The 20,450-nt window shown below is 46.6% G+C and overlaps 1 protein-coding gene and 1 long non-coding RNA gene across 6 annotated transcripts in view; one reads left to right on the top strand and one right to left on the bottom strand.

The window, feature by feature from the left end:
• The window catches only part of SLC1A2 (solute carrier family 1 member 2), a 419,386-nt gene that overhangs the window by 320,620 nt on the left and 78,316 nt on the right, over positions 1 to 20,450 (bottom strand). The window lies entirely within an intron of this gene.
• The window catches only part of LOC146859781 (uncharacterized), a 200,256-nt gene that overhangs the window by 153,838 nt on the left and 25,968 nt on the right, over positions 1 to 20,450 (top strand). For 2 of the 3 annotated variants that reach the window (XR_014978713.1, XR_014978714.1), the window contains exon 2: positions 3,631 to 3,795. This is a non-coding gene — a long non-coding RNA (uncharacterized LOC146859781). The remainder of the gene's footprint in view (positions 1 to 3,630; positions 3,796 to 20,450) is intronic. The other variant, XR_014978715.1, reaches the window with a different exon arrangement.

The raw sequence follows: 20,450 nt of genomic DNA, 5'->3' as shown, positions 1-20,450 counted from the left end.
CTAGGCAAGTATTATTTCAAGACTCCTATGAAACATACCCTCTTCCTGTCTGTATTGGTCAGCGGAGGCTGGTACCAATCGGGGGCAGAGAGGTGGCGGTAGCGGCCGGGGGTGAAATCAAATTAAAAAATGAATTCAACTTACCTGCTTGCTGCATCCTCCTTGCCGCTCCTTCGGGTCGTGTCTCTCCTACTCCTGCCGGCAGGAACAGGCAGCAGCCTGGGAGCACCGAGGCTCCTCTGAGCCAATCACAATGGTGCAATGCAGCGTTGTGATTGGTCTGAGCGCCATGGCTTGGCACTCAGACGGGGCATGGGGGCCTGGGCATGTTCTCCACAGAGACAGTAATGCAACCTGGGTGGAGAAGAGGGAAAGTGCGCATGAGTGTTATGGTCGGCCCGAGAGGACCTGCCAAACAGCCATGCGCATTTAGGAGTGGTGGCACACAACTCCTCGGCTGCTCCGTCAGCCCGCTCTGCCTTGCAAAGCTTAGCTGCCATGCTCTAAAAAGGAAAAAATAAAATGATAATAACTGAGGGGCATATCAGCAAGGGCCGGCGATAATTATCGCTAAGCGCACTTAGCGCTAGGATAATTATCGCCGGCTATCGTGGAATTTTATCGCTGAGATAGCGTGCTCTCAGCAACGCTTATCTCAAAAGCGATAAAATTCCTCGCGCTAACAGCCAAAAGTGAGATTATTGCTGGAAATCCAGCGATAATCTCACACATTTTGGCGTTAGCTTGCTGATAAGGCAGGGCAGACTTAGCCATACATTGGATATCATGGCTAAGTCAGGGTGAAAGCAGGTGTAAGGAAAGTAGTGTTAACTGTGGTTAGCGCTACTTTTCTTATCGCTATGCCTGTTAGCGATTCCCTTGATAATTGGAGAAATGTCGGTTAGCGATATTTCTCCAGTTATTTTGGGACGGAACGCCCACTTTGCATCTCATTCGAGATGCAAAGGTGAGCGTTATGGGAAAGGGAGCTGAAGCAAGGAATCACGCGTTAGCTTGACCTTGCTGATTAAGCGATAAAATTATCGCCGCTTTTCGTCCGAAAATGAACGCTAAAGCGGCGATAATTTTTCATCGCCAGCTTCCCTGATATGCCCCTGATATGCCCCTGAGTTATTATCCATTTACTTTTTCTTATACTGCTGAGGAAAAACAGTGAGGCAGAGCCCCTCCGCGGCCGCCACTGCTGTTGGTACACAGAATTTTTTTTAATCCGGTAAACAGACATTAGCATTCTTTGGGTATTTACTGGAATTTTATTTGAAATATTAAACAACTGGTTCTTCCCAGAGGCATTTTGGAGTGTTAAAGTATTTCTCTTATACGTGTTCTTACATGCTTTTGTGAGTTAGCATCAATCCATCTGTAATGGAAATATAATAGGAATATACAGGGTATACTTATATATAGGTAGTGCAAGTAGAAAGGATCACGCTCGCTTTGCACTTTTACTAATAGGGAGTTGTTGGGACAGATTCAGAAAGGCATGTAAGAGTACGTAAAATAGTTCTCTGTTAGTACAACATCCCATCCTCATAACTGCTTATGTGAATCAGCCCCAAATATTCAGCTGTAGTCTGCAGCTCGGAACACTCCAAGCTGTAACTAGCTCTGGACCTCTGGAGGGGTGGACAGGAGCTCAGGATCCGCCATTTGAGCTCAGCAGCACATCCACCTCTAAAGGGTGGACAACCGGTCTGAATCCTCAAGGCAGGCGTTGCGATGGAGCAGCAGTACCCACACTGGCTCTCCTTCCAGAGATGCAAGGCCTGCCTTGACGATGCACATGTGCAAGGGATACTGTGTTGGGCACTGGGGAGGGCAGGACCAAGAGGACGGAGAGGAGCGGTATCAATTTGTGGCGCCTCCCTCTGAATGGGTGGGACTTAACGGGGATGAGACGCCAAAGGTGCTTGATATCGGTTTGTTTTTAGTAAAAGAAAGAAAGGGTCCATGGTCAGGTGGGAGCGCACCCCCAACTGAGGACTGGAACTCCCAGGGGACTCAGGCAGGATGTTTCGAGGTCTGAGTTATTCATTTGGGGAGCGAGCGATCGCTTTTCTGCTGGGGTTAACACTGCATTACAATGAAGTAATCAAGTATGAATGGCCAACAAGAGGATAATAAATGCTGTTGAAATGGAATAGAAAAATAACAAAATTGGCTATACTGGGCTAGAGTTTAGCCACTGAGTGGAAGTATTAAGGATGAACGGACGTCTGCCATGCTGACGCTCGAATTGAGAGTAATGAAAAATATTATTAATTTAGCCCATTAGTACTAAGAAATATCGACCAAGGACGATTTATAAGAATGTCGCTTGGTAGGGATTGTGCGGATTCAAAGAGACAAATAAGGAGGATCATGAGGCTCCGTTTACAGAAAACGGATTGAGCATCGTGAGGCACATTTGAGGGAACATAACCTGTAAATACCGGTTTAGAAAAAAACAAGCAGTTGATGAGATATTTGCACAAGGTGACCCCAGGACGTTTTGGTTAAAGGTGACAAAGTGATTTAGCAAGAACGAAATTTAATAAAATTAGGCGGTCCATGCGGAATCAAGGATTGAGTTACTTGTCAAACTTTACAAATTGCACAAGGTGACCCCAGGGCATATTGGATAATGGTGACAAAGTGATTTAGCGAGGAAGAAGTTTGATAAAATGTGGAGGTCCCTATGGAATCATGGATTGATTTACTTGACAAACTTTACAGCTTCACACCCGGTACAAGCCAGGATGGGAGAGTGTTGAGCTGAGACAAGGGTTTAATTGATAAACTGTTGTAAGGTAACATGGCGTATATTAGTATACACTTGAAAATTAGCAACGCAGTACTGACAGATGGGATATCAAATGTTGTAATTAAAAATGATTTGGCTTTTTAGTCACAAATGGCTTTAACTCTTTTTTTAATAAGTGGCATCAAAATGAAGTATTTGTGTGTCATGGAGGGTGTCTAGAATGAGGACAGTCTTTAAGAAAATGATTAAAAAGGAGGACCCTTTGTACTACCTAATGTACTTATTAGATGCAACCTTCTAAACATCTGGTAAAATAATACAGATGTTGTGGAATGAAGAGAAGTTATTAAATATAATCATGTTGGAGTGTCTCTACCCTGTTCTCAGATTGATTCAAATGTTTACCTTTTGTTATATCACCCGACAGACCACTGTTGATAGAAATGTGTAAACATTCTTTGTGGACTTTTGGGTGACTTTGGATGCTCCTGCGTGTGGAACACACTTGTGTTGATAGGCTTAAAGCTGTTTGTTGGTCCTACTTGAGGACTTCCACAGTGGTCATCTTGAGTGGGAATGGCATGATGCTGGAGGTGGGTTGAATTACTTCAAGGATGCTGGTTCACTGGGGCACTTCTTTTTGCCCTTTTCTAGGAAGATTTGTGTCTGTTTTTTTCAAAAGCCAAAGCATTCCCTCCTAAGGTTTTAGGTAAATTCTAAAACATCTTAGTATATGCTAATAATTAAAGTCTTCTAGATTGTTTGTTAAAGGGTCTACAATGTTAATAATACATATTATGTAAGCATTAAAAAGTTAATTGTCTAATAGTTAGCCACTCTAACACTAAACCTTTGTCTTTTGACAGTAGAAAACTAAACATAAAAAAGGAGGTGGCACACCAGAAATCCATTACAGACTCATCTTTATGAAGAGCTGGTGTAGGAAGGCGCACACGGATCAGCATGTCGAGGATGCTGTAGTTGCCGTAGCTGGTTTATGTTGGCTGAAATGGATGTTCAGAGGGCACACTGTAAGTCATTGTCTGAGGACTAAAAAAAATAAAGTTCTAATTGTTATTTATGGTGGGGCGGCTCTACTTTTGGAGGGGCATCTGAGTTTTAAGGATCCACAGGGCTGGTATTTAAAAACAGATTTTTCCTTACTGAAGCGCCTCACAAGACAAGGAATTTGCACTGAATTGGGACAGAGTAATTTAAATGCTATGGGTGAGGTCTTAGGGATGGGGTTTATATGCTGTTTGATTAATAAGACCGCTTCTACATTAGTAGATATGGCGTGATGGGAAATATTAAAAAGCGAACATTTGTGAGCGGGCTTGAAAGTGAAAATTAGAATATCTCCGCAGAAGAAATAATTTGTTACTTAAGATTGCATTAAAACTTGAATGGGCAGTTGATAAATCTCTAATGGGAATTACATTGCGACAAATGATGTACTGGATGCTCATGTAAAATCATAATTAGAAGTCTTGGGCAGAATGTACTAATTTCTCAAACAAATGTCTTGCACATCGGGCACCGTGAGGCCTTTGTTAAATGTTAGAATGTTGATGTTCCATGCTTATACCAGCCATTAGTGCACGGAACATGGCATTGTTTTCAATGGAGCGCGCTACATTTCAATGTTCTAATCATAGACAGCCCTTTTTACATGTAGTTATAGTTTAATATGCCTACCAGGGAAATTGTAGCTCTCTTTGGTTTGTTTTATTGAAAGTTTTTAAGTGGCTTTTGAAGTAGTGTATTCTGTTCTTCTCTTTATGGATATTAAGTTACATAACAAAGCACTTTAAATAAGTGGTAAAAGGAGCGCAAGAGCAGCCGCAGCAAACCCTAGCTTCAGAAGCTAGTTTCTAGCTCTAGATCGTCTAACAAAGGGACATGTAAACATTTATAGTGAAGCAGCACTCCACCAGCAGGGAGTGGCTCGGAAGTGGCCCTTGGCTAACAAAGGGACATGTAAGCATTTATAGTGAAGCAGCTCTCCACCAGCAGGGAGTGGCTCGGAAGTGGCCCTCGGCTAACAAAGGGACATGTAAGCATTTATAGTGAAGCAGCTCTCCACCAGCAGGGAGTGGCTCGGAAGTGGCCCTCGGCTAACAAAGGGACATGTAAGCATTTCTAGTGAAGCAGCTCTCCACCAGCAGGGAGCGGCTCGGAAGTGGCCCTCGGCTAACAAAGGGACATGTAAGCATTTTTAATGAAGCAGCTCTCCACCAGCAGGGAGTGGCTCAGAAGTGGCCCTCGGCTAACAAAGGGACATGTAAGCATTTATAGTGAAGCAGCTCTCCACCAGCAGGGAGTGGCTCGGATGTGGCACTAAAGAAGCAGGGAACCGACTCAAAGCCTTCAATCCAGCCAGTCCATACAGCATTAATGTATTTAATGTATTTAATGATCAGTCCACTCCCGCCCTCATCTCATGTGCAAGCACTGAGACGAGGAACCTAATACTTGGGGCAATGAGGATTACTAGTAAGTAGTATGGCCAATTTCCCTCTAAGCCCAGTCCGACACTCACCGCAGTTCACTGTGACAAGCGATTGCACATTCCAATGCTTCTGAATGTTGCTGCAGGTTATGTAAGAATCTAGCAATATTAAAAAGAAGTGACGCCCGTCGAAGCAAGTTTCCGAGAGAGTCGGCGCAAGCCACCAATGCTCAGCTCCTCCAAGCGGTGGAGCCGGAACAATTTTCAGAGAGGGGGTGCTGCCATGAATGTACTTCACTGAGGTCGGAGGGAATGTGAAAATCCAGAGGCCACATTCACCACTGGCCACATGCCACAGTCTTACCATGTTCCTGCTGAATGGGCGGGGTGTATTTACTAATGCACCCCGCCCGTTCAGCAGGAACATGGTAAGACTGTGGCATGTAGCCAGTGGTGCATGTAGGAGCACGCTGTTGAAAATATGTTACTAAGTCTTTGTGTGGTCACTTCAAGTGGAGTGGTGTGGCTCACTGGTTAGAGGCAGCAGACCTGGAAGCAGAGGACGGCCCGGGACCAGGGTTCAATTCCTGACACGGCAGGGTCGTCGACCAGGGCCAGCAGACTTGATAATTCTTGCCTTGGTGCCTACTCTAACCAGGGATCACACTCGGCAACTCTGGGCATTAGCTTGCCTCATCTCCACAACGGACGCCCACATTTGCCAGGGATGCCTGGTTTCACCTTGGAGATACCCAGGAGGGACCATCTCACAGGGATGGCCAGGACGGATTCCCCAGCGGTCTACAGCGCCAGGACACCTCAGGGCAGCAGTACGCTTTACAAGACACATACATTTACATACAGCACAGTTCCATTTAAATGGCTGCTGCATTTGCACAGACATGCAGTTTTACTGATAAAACTATGTAGCGCACAAAGGATGATGGCGGAAATCAGGTTTCAGTGACTATCATTTGCACAGTATTAAGTGAAGTGAATAGATTTGTTTTATGTGCATCATTTGTGTCTTACAAATTGCTGACATATTTGTACAGTCCATTTACAGGTATTTTTTTTTTTAGTTTTGTATAGCACGAACTGGACCCGAAGGTATCAGGTATTAGACAGCTTTACATGAGCACCAGTCGCGTTACAGACGGACACATTTATTTTTGTAAGGCTTAGGAAGATTAAGTGATTTTCTCAGAATCACTGGATGTTTAGCGTGTTGCTGAGAATTGAACCCGGTTCCCAAGATTCGAGGCCGACCGCCCTAGCTGTTGGACAATTAAAAAAATTTATATTGAAAAAAAATTAACATTCTACAACTTTTTCTTTCAAACTAACTAACACAAGCAAGGTTTTGTACAGTTCAGTTTTTTAAAAATTCTCCTACTTTGCATTAAAGAAAGAAACGTAAACACCAATGCCATGTTAAAAGAATAAGCGGCAATTTGCCACAAGAAATAGCCCGGCATTTGACCTCTGTCTTTGTACTCCCAGCCAACGCAACACGATAAGAAAACGAAAATAAAAGGCGTCTTTACTGGTCATTCACCTTCTCAACTCCAGCAAGGACATTTTGGAGGTGTTGCTCCCCCTTTACCCCTCTACTTCTAGCGCCAATGCCTCCCTGCCTGCGCTTCTGCGCGCCCACACAAAGAACGGGGAGGGCTGAGGAGCGCGGCTGACATCTTTGTTATTTCGCCGGAGACCGCGATTCTCTCAGGATGAGGAGTGTACAATGGACCACATTGCTGAATCGCTTCAGTCTCTTCCGCGCGTCGCCATGGAAACTACAATTTTTCCTGTTTGACGATTATTTCCACACCGCTGATTTCTTTCTTACGGTTGCTATCAAAACAGCACACGCGCACCTCACAGAATTGGAAGCAGCGGGGCTCGGCACCGCTGCTCTTTATTAAAAAAAGAACAGTATTTACCAAATGTCAGTCACTTGCCTTGTAGCCCTAATTTATTTTCCTTCGTAATAAACGCGAAAGCTGCAATATTTTCTTTTTTAGTCCAGAAAATATCTTATTAATAATTTCACAAAACGAAATGGAAATTCCCGACGGGACGAAACACATACAAATACTCCCGGTATAGGGGTTCCGTTCTTTTAGAGTGCACAGTCTCTTGTGGAATACAAAAAATGGAGGAAGGAAGGGAGGGAGGGGGGTGAGGGAAAGAGTAGAGAAGAGGGAGAGGGGCATTCTACATTAGATGCTGCCGTGCTCCTTCGTTACTAGCACCCCAATACTTAGGAAAAGTCGTCACCCTCATGCGTCATAAATGGATATAAGGTCTGACGTCATTGGTGAATGTTCCTCACCTAAGTACACGCTCCCTTAGTCGCATGTCTGACAGGGACCACTCTTTTCCATGGTCCAATGTCACAAATTCCACACCTCAGAAAAGCACTGTCTGGCATTGGACCACCCCCTTTGCTGAAACGCCCCAAACGGAGTGGCCCCACCCATCCCATGGCCTCGGTTGTTCAGAAACAGCTTCCGCTCATTGCCCGGATCCTGTTACCAGGTTCTCCTAGAAGGAGACCTTCCACCAATCAGTTAGAGGCAGGTTCCTGGTAACAGGTTCCTGGCTACCCTGGGCTCCTTAGAGCAGCGCCCTCTATGGCGCACAGGCAGCAGCCGCAAGGGAGCCCCACAACTCATTAGAAGTGGCACCCTCACCCTCCTTGGCACATGCCCTCACAAACCAGCATCATACTCAAGTCTGAGATGGAAACAGTCATACCACGGACTACCGTAAGGCGCTACGATGCCATACTAACAGCAGCTTGTTCACTACTTAAAGGTTAATTAACAATAACAACACAAAAAGGCTGGACTAGCGATGGATAGCTCAAAACACATTGCATTAATACATTTTGTGCACTAAATGGATCCCTCCCAACATGAAACACCACTTAAGTGGCCAGGCCCCCTGGTGGTGCCATGTGCCGAAAGGTACCCATGCATCTCTGCATTAGGAAGATGTGCCTCTTTGAAGGGCAGCAACACTGCGGCCCCTTGAGAAGGTCACCGAAGGGTTATTTGTAGCAACCTCCTTGAGCAAGACCTCCTCTTAGTCAGCCAGGAACAAACCCACTAGCTTCGAATCTTCACTCCAGGAGTAAACAAGGGAACAGTGAATTATGAGGGGACGCCACATCACGCCATAAAGTTATAACACCCCCCTCCTTTCTAAGCAGAGCACAAGGTAAACAGTTTAAAGAAAAGAAACAGTGCAAAACTTGAATATATCCATTTGGGAAAAGTTACAGCTTCCGGGTTGATGATAAGAAGTAAACAGAAAAGCAGCATTAAGGAAAGTTATCAATGCACACAATCCGCCAAGTACAAGAGTGGTGAACGGCGTCTCTGTGCATGGTTCATACCTACATCTTCACTCTCCATGGCAACCCCCGTCTGTCGCCCAGACTACCCCGCTTCCTCCAACAAGAACCCATCTCCTCTCTTCCCATTTATAGTTGGCTTAATTTCACCTCCCATCATCATGAAACTGCTGCACTCATCGATCGGTGATGTTCTCACCAGTGTCAGTGGTGTTTCTTCCAGTAGCGGCTCGTGAAGGGAGTGCTGTGGGGTGGTGAGACGGGGCGGGGGAGGGGCAGGATGGGGTAAACTACGGAATATGGCCGAGCAGAGGTAAGTAAACAAAAAAAAAACGAATTTCGTTGTGCACACTGCATCACATTTGGCAATGCAGCGCGCGCAATGAAATTTGTTTTATTTATTTATATGTTTACTTACCTCTGTTCGGCCCTATTCCGTAGTTCACTATGCCCACCCTGCTCCATCCCCGCCCCACCTCACTGCCCCGCAGCACTACCTCCACGAGCCGCTACTGGTTTCTTCACTACATTTTGGCGACGAGGATGGGATACGAACTTGCACGTGCAAAGCATATTGGATTCTGATGGATACAACATAATGGCTTAAAGTTATAACAATAACACAATCTAGAAAGCCTTTCAAATTGGGATTCTTCTCGTGTCACGATGCCGCAGAGAGAGGGTTGTAGCCCGTTGCGGGACTAGGCATCCCGTCATGAGGAAAATCCCAAAGATGAAGCATGCCACCAATGGTGGGTGAGGGAGACCCCAAGGGACGCTAAAGACTTTCTCTGGATATCCCCTCTCACTCTTGATCATAGTTCAGACCCAAGGGTTCTGTATTGTGTTATCAATAGTAGAATGGAGAGCTGACCCTCACAGGTCTTAAATATTCTCACGTACCCCCCTTTCCCTCCTGTGTGTATAATGTAATAGAGGCATTACACTCTGCATGGAAATGCTGGTCTTTGTGTTACATTGCCTGGCAGGGAGGTCTGTTTGTTTTGGTAAACATCGAGAAATGGCTTTATAGGAAAAGACTGGGTCTTAAGAGTAAAATAGCAAAGTAAATATATCAGGATTCAAGCCTTCTGTTTCTGTCTCTTCTCTCAAAAAGAGTTAGCCCTGTGATGTCATTAATGGTATTATGTGTGCCCGGTCTCGTATAAGGCTGTTCAACATAGAACCCGAGAGTTGATTGCATCCATGTTAGAATTTGAGGATATGCGCACAAGATAAATTTACATACAATTGAGCTACGTGTAACACAATTGCATAGTCAGTGGCTATCATGATAATATGGCAAGCATCTGTGCCAACTGGACTAGTGCTGGACACCCCAGTTGAAAATGGAACTACTGCCCTCTTAAAAGATGAACCCTTTCACTGCCCTTAAGGTGTAACTGCCCTTAAGGTGTATGCACATGCCATAAAATGCATAGGAATGCATAGACACACTGATAGCGAAAAGAGCACACAGGAGTCCTGAAATGTATTGAAGTTGTTTTACATTACAGTATGTCGTGAATTATTTCCTTCTGTTCTTCGCAGGCGTCATGATGGTCAGAGATGCATTCCATGCATTAAATAGGCATTAAAGACATCTGAGCAGCTGAGCCAGGAGGATCTCGAAAGCGTTTCCTGACCTGGTGGGTTCATGCACTAGGTGCATATCCAGAGTGCTATATGCACATTGAGCCTTCTCAAGGCGCACTTTGGAAAGCATCCCTTTGAAGAGGACGCCTCATGCGCACGCACACAAGCACACTCCACCCTTGTTTCCGTCACAGGTGATCTGCGCAATACTTTGCTCAGTGGTAAAAATGAGGGGCAATTGGCAGAAGTATTCAGGAGTATGGAAGGTGGTCCTATGGTGTACTTGTTTACGTGCGCTTGTATACCTCTGTAAATCACCCCTAAAACTCCAAGTCCAACTACCTATTGGGGTGCATAGTTTGTACAGTCTTTCATGATTACGACGTTTTGTAACCAAAATGCCTTAGTGAATCGGCCGCAAAAAGTGCAGAGCTCCAAACCTAACCATGTTATACGCATTTATAATGGTCTTTTTCTGGATCGCATGAATCAAAGCTCAAACAGTACAATCTAAAGTCTCCAGAGTGACAGAGACGCCGCACTAAGGGAAGCCTTATTTACATTAGTTTTGAAGGGTGCTGGATGAGGCACGCCTTGTCAGATTTGGGCAATCACTCATCTTTTCTGTGCTACTCGCCATTGATATGCAGCACATTTTCCTTTATAGGGTCCATCCAGTACAGACACAAACTATTCTCTCTACCTGTTCCCGAACAGCTAACAATAACCAGCGGTAGGCGTTCTAGAATGTTCCTTCCATGATGCCTGCTCTGGATTTGAGATGCATTTTGCAATCACTGAACAGCTAGCAATCAACAGCAGTAGGCGTTCTAGAATGTTCCTTCCATGATGCCTGCTTTGGATTTGACATGAATTTTGCAATCACTGAACAGCGAACAATCACCAGCAGTTGCCGTTCTAGAATGTTCCTCTGAAGATTCCTGCTCCGGATTTGAGATGCATACTGACATCTCTGAACAGCTAACAATCACCAGCAGTAGGCGTTCTAGAACGTTCCGTCCATGATGCCTACTTCGGATCTGAGATGTATTGTGACATCACTGAACAGCTAACAATCCTCGGCGGTAAGCCTTCTAGACTGTACCTTTGACGATGCCTGCTCCACATTTGAGATGCATTGTGCAATCACTGAACAGCTAACAATCACCAGCAGTAGGCATTCTAGAATGTTCCTTCGAAGATGCCTGCTTCAGATGTATTGTGACATCACTGAACAGCTAACAATCATCATCAGTAGGCGTTATAGAATGTTCCTTCGATGATGCCTGCTTCGGATTTGAGATGTATTGTGACATCACTGAACAGCTAGCAATCATCAGCAGTAGGCGTTCTAGAATGTTCCTTGCTTTGGATTTGAGATGCATTTTGCCATCACTGAACAGCTAGCAATCATCAACAGTAGGCTTTCTAGAATGTTCCTTCCCTGATACCTGCTTTGGATTTGAGATGCATTTTGCTATCAAAGAGCAGCTAGCAATCATCAACAGTAGGCATTCTAGAATGTTCCTTCGATGATGCCTGCTTCAGATGTATTCAGATGTATTGTGACAACACTCACCGGTCTGCGTCAATAAGAAGCATTTCGGGGCACCAAGGAAGTCATGGTGCATTAATGGCACTGATTTTGTGTCTTGGAGAAGTGTGAAGTTTGTGGGCCCTTTAAATAGGTTAGTCGCAAGAGATAGCCTACCTGTTCACTTGAAATTAATAGAGTCCTATGCACGCATGCTAAAAGAGTTCTTTTTATAGGATCTCGTAGGAAATTAATAGTCGCTAATGGGTGGCCCACTGTATTGTCAATGGCTGTAGACGCTGTGAAGTTATGAGGTATCTAACTGCGAGCTTCTCAGGTGGATGGTAAGCACCATAGGGGTCATGGCAACAACTCGAGGCAGCCCATTCACTGGATGGCATTAGAGGTGTAATAACGTGTACACTCACCTCAACCTAAGCTTGGAGCGTCATCACACCAGGCCCGGCTCCAGGAATTTTTATTTGGGTGGGCCACGGGTACATTCCGGTGGGCCATTGCTGGCCCGATTTATCGCTTATATATCCAATCTAGCAAGGCCTGCTTCTGGGCCCTCCTTTATCTCTCCTTAGTCTTACAATAAAACGCACTCTTTTCCAAGTCTCTTTCAAAATTGTATCACTCTCAAAAAGTGTTTTTTTTTCTATGTAATGTCCCTTTGATGGGAAGAGGAGGTTTCTAAGGTGGGAGTATCAAGCAAGTGACACTACTCGGGCTCCCTCTGTGCGAGCCTTCTGGGAGACACCCTCTTCATTACTACCTCTACCTGACCCCTGACTCTGCAGCGTGCTCCCTCACAGGCTTGATTATCCACTTTTCTACCAGCCCTCTCCATTACACCTTATCTCACAGCTGACCTTGGGCCCCAGCCCCATATCAGCCACCATTCAGTTCCACTTTCATTATTCCCAGTAAAAAACAATAGTAAAATCACCTTCAAACTTGAAACATTGAATATAGCAGTAAATGTAATTAGCATGCATGTTAAAGCATGCTCCACAGTTGTCCTTTTCACCTGACTGTTAATTAAATGAACAAAAACAGAAAGGCCATGAAGGCTTTAGTGCTGGTGCAAAAGTCTTTTTGACCTCTTTTTTGACCTCTTTTTTGACCTCTAGATAACTTAACTACCACCCTACAACAGTGCCCTTCATCGCTCCATAGCCACTCCCCCTCATGGCCTCCTCCTCAGACTCCCCAACTACCACCCTCCACCAGTGCCCCTCATCTCTCCGTAGATCTCCCACACCCCATGACCCCCTCATCGGATTCCCTCACTGCCACCCTCCATCAGTGCCCCTCATCCCTCTGTAGTCCCCCCCACTCCATGACCTCCTCCTCAGATTCCCTCACTGCCATCCTACACGAGTGCCCCTCATTACTCTGTAGCCCCCCCACCCCATGACCTCCTCCTCAGATTTACCCACTGCTCCCTCCACCAGCGCCCCTCATCTCTCTGTAGTTCCCCTCCAACCCATGACCTCCTCCTCGGATTTCCTCACTGCCACCCTCCATCAGTGCCCCTCATCCCTCTGTAGTCCCCCCCACCCCATGACATCCTCCTCGGCTTCCCTCACTGCCACCATTCACTAGTGCCCCTCATTACTCTGTAGCCCCCCCACCCCATGACCTCCTCCTCAGATTTTCCCACTGCTCCCTCCACCAGCGCCCCTCATCTCTCTGTAGTTCCCCTCCAACCCATGACCTCCTCCTCGGATTTCCTCACTGCCATCCTCCACCAGTGCCCCTCATCTCTCTGTAGTCCCCCTCACCCTATGACCTCCTCCTCAGATTTCCTCACTGCCACCCTCCACCAGCGCCCCTCATCTCTCTGTAGTTCCCCTCCAACCCATGACCTCCTCCTCGGATTTCCTCACTGCCATCCTCCACCAGTGCCCCTCATCTCTCTGTAGTCCCCCTCACCCTATGACCTCCTCCTCAGATTTCCTCACTGCCACCCTCCACCAGCGCCCCTCATCTCTCCATAGTTCCCCCCACCTGTGACCTCCTCCTCGGATTCCCTAACTGCCACCCTCCACTAGTGCCTCTCACCCATCTGTAGTTCCCCCACCCCATGTCCTCCTCCTCGGCTTTCCTCACTGCCACCCTCTACTAGTGCCCCTCATTTCTCCATAGCCCCCCCATGACCTCCTCCTCGGATGTCCTCACTGCCACCCTCCACCAGTGCCCCTCATCTCTCTGCAGTTCTCTCCCACCCCATGACCTCCTCCTCAGATTCCCTTACTGCAACCCTCAATCAGCACCCCTCATCTCTCCGTAGTTCCCCCACCCTGTGACCTCTTTCTCGGACTCCCTCACTGCCCCCCTCCACTAGTGCCCCTCATCCCTCTGTAGTTCCCCCCATCCCATAACCTAATCCTCAGCTTCCCTCACTGCCACCCTCCACTAGTGCCCCTCATTTCTCGATAGCTCCCCCACCTGTGACCACCTCCTCGGATTTCTTCACTGCCACCCTCCACCAGTGCCCCTCATCTCTCTGTAGTTTCCCCCCACCCTGTGACCTCCTCCTCGGATTCCCTCATTGCCATTCTCCACTAGTGCCCCTTATCTCTCTGTAGTCCCCTCCATTCCTTGACCTCCTCCTCGGATTCCCTCAATGCCACCCTCCACCAGTGCCCCTCATCTTTCTGTAGTCCCCTCCACCTCGTGACCTCCTCCTCGGATTCTCTCACTGCCACCCTCTACTAGTGCCCCTCATCTCTCCATTGCCCCTCTCTCATATGCATTTAATTTGTTGTATAGCGCTACTCATATCAGTGTAGGGTGTCACAGTACTTTACATCACGCACACATTACACAGAGACAATAAATCAGTCTACGGGGAATGTCACAAAAGCCAATGAGGATTACAAGGTGTAGAAATCACCTCATCCATACTGGTGGGCAATATATTTTACAGGGGTTTGGTCTGGAGAAGCACAAACTCAGGATTTAAAGAGTACTCCAGTGGTTGGGGGTGGGCTTTACTGATAAAGATGTATAACTGCCCAAACAAACTCTTTTTAGTAACATTAGAATAATTAAAGAATGGAGAAGTTCTAACTATATCACAACACAAAATAGCGAAGTTTGTATGCAGCTCTTTGATGACAGTTCATAGGTCACTGTCCTATGTTAGGAAAGTAGGTTCTGAACTGCAAGTAACACAAGGATATCTGTGACAGTGGTAGTAACCCACTGAGCTATTCCCATAAAATTCTGTTTATCTGCCTTTAAAAACTACCAGCAGACAAATGGTTGCTCTGTAGCAGGATCGTTAATCATCAGTTATCTGAACAGTTTTTATTGTTGTTGTACATCGGTGGCAGATTCACTGCGTGGGCCAAGGCTAATGTATGGGTGGGCCGGGCCCGCCTGGCCCACCCTCTAGAACCGGGACTGCTTCACACACAACCAGTGCTTAATTTCAGCCCGTGGTTTCCAGTACTCAGCACCCTCGCTTAATTATAAAAACTGGCGATTGTGACAGTCTACCACAAGGTGGCGCTGTCTGGCTCATTTAGAGATGACCGCCAACAACAGTTATTTATTAATACAATATACATTTAAAGAATGCATATTACCTGCTGCCCAAGCCTTCTTATAGCTTTGTGGGCCTGAAATAGTACGAATGTTCACTCTTTTAGGTGTGTGATGTTTAGTAGTTGTGTTGTTACTATCATAATCATTATTATCTAAACTGCTCTTTTTTGGGGTGTCATTTGTGTAGGTTTAAGTTGTTTTACAGTTGGGAAAGTAATCGCTTTCCTCGTATTTATGGACACTGTTTCTAGTCATTAAAAAACGTGTGATCACCTAATGCATTCTGGGTGTTGTAGTCTTGCTTTGCTTCCAGTGAACTAATTCGACAAGCACACGTAGAAACGATGGGGCCAATTCACACAATCATTTAGGAATACCAGAGGTCATACTACGGAAGGACTCTTTTCCATTCTTTTACATGCCATTGTAAGTTGACCTCAACGATTGGGTGAAAAGTTCAGGACACTAGTTCCTATATGTGATAGTGCTTGCACTTCGTACTGTTATACTACTTACATTTCCAACGTTTGACACTGCTTACATTTCGTACGCATGTATCTGTTTGCATGCTACATATAGTTGTCAGCTACGTGCACTCTTGTATCATTTTAAACGTAATATTAGAAAGGCTACAGAGGGGTGCTGCCCGTCCAACACCCCCAATCGTTGAAGGGACAGCTACATCCCCGCAGAACACACCATATTGTATCACATGCATGTCCCATGTTAAAGGTACATGGAGATACATGGAGAGGAACAGCCCCTCTCACTTTTCTTCCCAGCCAATCACTTTACAGGTGAGACAGCCCTGGTTAATCTGTCCAGGTGACGCTGCCGGACGTCCCACACAGAGGGAGGGGGTCATTGGGCCAGGGATTTCATAGGTATGCAAAATAAAGGGTTACATTGAACTGATTCGGCCGAAAATCGGCGATAATTTTATCGCCTAATTAGCAACGTCACGCTAACGCTTGAAACCTTGCATTAGCACACAAATTCCTAACGCCCAGCTTTGCATCTCTAATGAGATGCAAAGTGGGCGTTCCTGACCTGACATGACAGGAGAAATGTCGCTAAGTGACATTTCTCCTATCATCAAGCCCCACGCTATGAAGCATAGCGGCAAGAAAAGTAGCGATAACCCCTGTTATCGCTACTTTCCTTACGCCTGCTTCAGGACTGACTTAGCCATGATATCCTATGGAAGGTGGATATCATGGCAAAGTTTGTGAGGCCCTATCAACAAGCTAACGCCACATTTTGTGAGATTATCACTGGGTTTCCAGCGATAATCTCACGTTAGGCCGTTAGCGCTAGGATTTTTATCGCTTTTGAGATAAGCGTTGCTAATAGCACGCTATCTCAGCGATAAAAATCCACGTTAGCCGTCGATAATTATCCTAGCACTATGTGCGCTTAGCGATAATTATCGCCGGTTGTTGCTGATATGCCCCATAGTAAGTAAAAGTGTTTATATAGTGAAACCTGGAAAGGAAGCAAGGGGCGCTGAACAACGTGGCAAGACCCCAACCCGGGACAAGATTCAAGGTCATTATAGAGACCGTCCTATCTGGGCAGGCAGGTACGGTTGGGGAAAATGTATGGATCTGTATGGACCTGGAAATACCAAAGTCTGTGTGGTGGGACACTGGGGTGTCCGCCCTCCCCCAAAAGCACCAGAGAGCAGAGAGTACAGCGCTCGCAGTCACTCAGAGGTGCCTGCACCACAAGCATCCTGATACCTCTACAGTCCATGCCATGACCTCTGACCCCCCGACTGCACAGACCATCACACGCTTAAAAGGGCTACTTGATGTGGGTAGAGACATTAAGACTGGGGTTGTGGTGTTGGGTATCTGAACAGGTCATTTGAAGCTAAATGTGTCTATGGGGAACTACACTGACCATTCAAGGCAATTCTGCATCTCTGGGGAGGGAATGCCCTGGCATGTGAGACTATACTCACTCAATCAATCAGTACTTGTAGAGAGCGCCACTGTCACCCCTGGGTGTATCTGGCGTTTGGTTGAGATGTCTCCATCTAAAAGCGAGGTCTTGTGGAAACGGCAGGAAGAGGGAAGAAACAAGCAGAAAAAGCAAAAGAGAGGGCTTAAAAACGAGCAGAGAGCTAAAACAGAGGGCAGAAAAGTGAGCAGAAAAGGTCAAAACAGAGGGCAGATTAACAAGCAGAAGAGGCGGAACAGAGCAAGAAACGAGCATAAGAGCTACAAACCGAGGGCAGCAGGTAGAAAGCAGCAGAGGGTACTGGACTGTGGGCAAGGTGGAGAGGAGAACTGTAGCAGGGGGATTGGCACGAAGACCTAGCAAGGCAAGACTGCACAGGGCATGTGAGGACATACCTAGATGCTCTAAGGTTGCACTTGGTATTTTATAGCAGGTCTGCACATGGGGAGGGGGTACGCGACTACAGGGCTTTCCCCACGAGGCAGTGCTGAGCATCACACCAGAGCGCGTGCATCTATTCTGCTGCAGCTGTCAGTGTGCCGCAGCAAACTACTGACGTGAGTGACCGTGTGATGTTTGCATGCATCTATTCTGCTGCAGGTGTCAGTGTGCCGCAGCAAACTACTGACGTGAGTGACCGTGTGATGTTTGTGCCCTGTGGCTTGATGCTCGTTCCTGGCCATTTGATGGTTGGGTATTAGGGGGCATATCAACAACAACCGGCGATAATTATCGCTCAGCGCTCTTAGCGTGAGGATAATTATCGCCGGCTAGCGTGAATTTTTATCGCTGAGATAGCGTGCTATTAGCAACGCTTATCTCAATAGCGATAAAAATCTACACGCTAACAGGCTAACGTGAGATTATCGCTGGAAACCCAGCGATAATCACACGTTACCTTGTTGATAGGGACAGGCAAACTTAGCCATGATATCCTCCTTCCATAGGATATCATGGCTAAGTCAGAAAAATACCAGACGTAAAAAAGCAGCGTTAACCGCGGTTAGCGCTGCTTTTTTTGTCTCTAACAGGGTTAGCGACATTCTTGATAATAGGAGAAATGTCGCTTAGCGACATTTCTCCTATTATTTTACTCTGGAACGCCCCCTTTGCATCTCATTAGAGATGCAAGGGGAAGCGTAGAGTAAAAGGGTGCTAAAATGCAAATTTGCGTGTTAGCACCCTGTTGTTGATAGGGCGCTAGTTTTATCTCTGCTTTTTTGGCTTTTAAAGCCAAAAAAGCAGAGATAAAGCCCTTGTTGATATGCCCCTTGATTTTTGATGCTTGAGGGTAGGCGTTTAATGGTTGTGACTCGGCATTTGAAGGTGTGTATGGGCATTTCATGTTTGTGACCCAGCATTTGAGGGAATGCATGGGCACTTAAGGGTTGGGACTCAACATTTGAGGGAGTGCATGGGCACTTAAGGGTTGGGACTCAACATTTGAGGGTGTGCATGGGCATGTGTCTGTATTTGGACCATAAAGGGGCATTCCGGGATATGCCAGGTTACTCAGCTACATACCAATGAATTAAAGATGGTATTTAACTAGGGAAAGAAAAAGGGAATGTAGGAGGGGAGGCGGCAGAAGGAGGTAACAGGAAAGAGCTGAAGACAGCGAGGAAAGAAGACGAAAAGAGTGAGATGAAGAGGGAAGTGTTAAAGACAGGGAGCAAACAAGAGAGGAACTGGGGGGAGAAAGAACAAATGTGAGACAGCTAGGAGCAGCAAATGAGAGAGAAGTGAGAAATGATGGATAGAGTAGGGAGTGAGGGTCATTGAAAGCGTGGGGAAAAAAGAAAACAAGGGAGAGAGGGAAGATGGCTGCATAGAACGGGAGAGCTAAAAAAAACAAGAGGAAGATGTACGAGCGGAGGGCAGAGGAAGAGAGAGGTGGAGGTGGGGGGTGATGATTGGCAGCGGAGCATCAACAGGCACTGCTCTGGTATTTCAGCAGTGGTTAGAGGTGCTGGTACTCTCCCTTCCAAATGAAAGAAGTGTGGGTGCCCAGTACCGGACCGTACCTGGCCATTTAAAGTGCTGAGTGTCGCCGCCCTCTTGCTTTCAAACCCCTTCATATTTGTATGCAGTGTTGTTGCTTATTCTCATGCACGGCAGTCCTCCCTGTCTGTCTCGCGCACAGACTGCCGCATCCCCGCCTCTTCTCTTTCATCCTAGGGGGAGGGATGCTCTGCCTGACGCCTCAGTGCACCGTGGATGCCATGGACTAGCCTCTCATCACACCACCTTGATGGACAGGCGGGAGCAGGCGTTCACGCCTGACGCATGGTGCTGCCGCGCGACAGCTCATCAATGCCAAGCGGCCACCCCGGACGCCGGCTCTACACGAAGTCTGAGATGGCTACCGGAAAATAGGCGTAAAGTGTGCGGTCCTCAGGGGAAATCAGAGGTGCCAGGTTGACGGAGACTTGACAGAGTGTCAGGGGCTGTCAGCAAACACAGCTTCGCCCCACAGAAGAATGGCAGGGCAGCCATATATCAAGGCAAGGGCAAGGGAAGCCCTGAAATGGTCGCCTCCCTGCACGCTTTGGTAGGTCGACTCAGTCGCGTAATTCATCGAACTCGTGTGCTGCTGAGATTCTGGCGTAACTTTCACATCTCTAATCTACAGGGCTCAACTAGGGCTTTCTGTTGCGTTGTGTAATTAATACATCTGCTACTGTGACTTGGATCCCAATGAGAGGCATTTAATGAATATTTTTTTAGACAGCTTTGTGACTAAGCTAATTAGGACCGTGCAGGGCTTAATTTGTAAAATTAATAGTGGCCTGCACAGTAATAAATGCCGGTTCCCAAAGATGTCACAGAAACCCGTGGCCAGTGCAGCCTAATGCCGGGCTTGCCAATACCAAGGCTTGATTCCACCTCATGTCTCTTTAATCCACATGCAGGTATTTTCTCCACTGCGCCTTATATCTGTCACAGTATTTCAGTCTTTCTCTTCCTCCTTCTTTCCCTCTTTAGGTCTTGTCTACTAGACAGTGCGAGACCGCTTGTGTGCTAACCAAGACCATACCGGGGCTTGGAGCCCACCCATTGCGTACCATTGGCTGGTTTTCCTGCCATTGATTTGCCTGCTTCCTATTCATGTCCCAAACTATTAATCATGTGTTTCTCCCCCTCATGAATATTACTTCTTTAATATCAGTTTTGATTGGCTGGCTTCTATGATTCCACTGCTTCTCTCTTGCCTGTT

The sequence above is a fragment of the Triturus cristatus genome, chromosome 3_1 (genome assembly GCF_964204655.1).
Source record: "Triturus cristatus chromosome 3_1, aTriCri1.1, whole genome shotgun sequence".
NCBI classification, from domain to species: domain Eukaryota; kingdom Metazoa; phylum Chordata; class Amphibia; order Caudata; family Salamandridae; genus Triturus; species Triturus cristatus.
The sequence above is the reverse complement of the archived record's forward strand: the minus strand, read 5'-3'. Positions and strand labels throughout refer to the sequence as shown.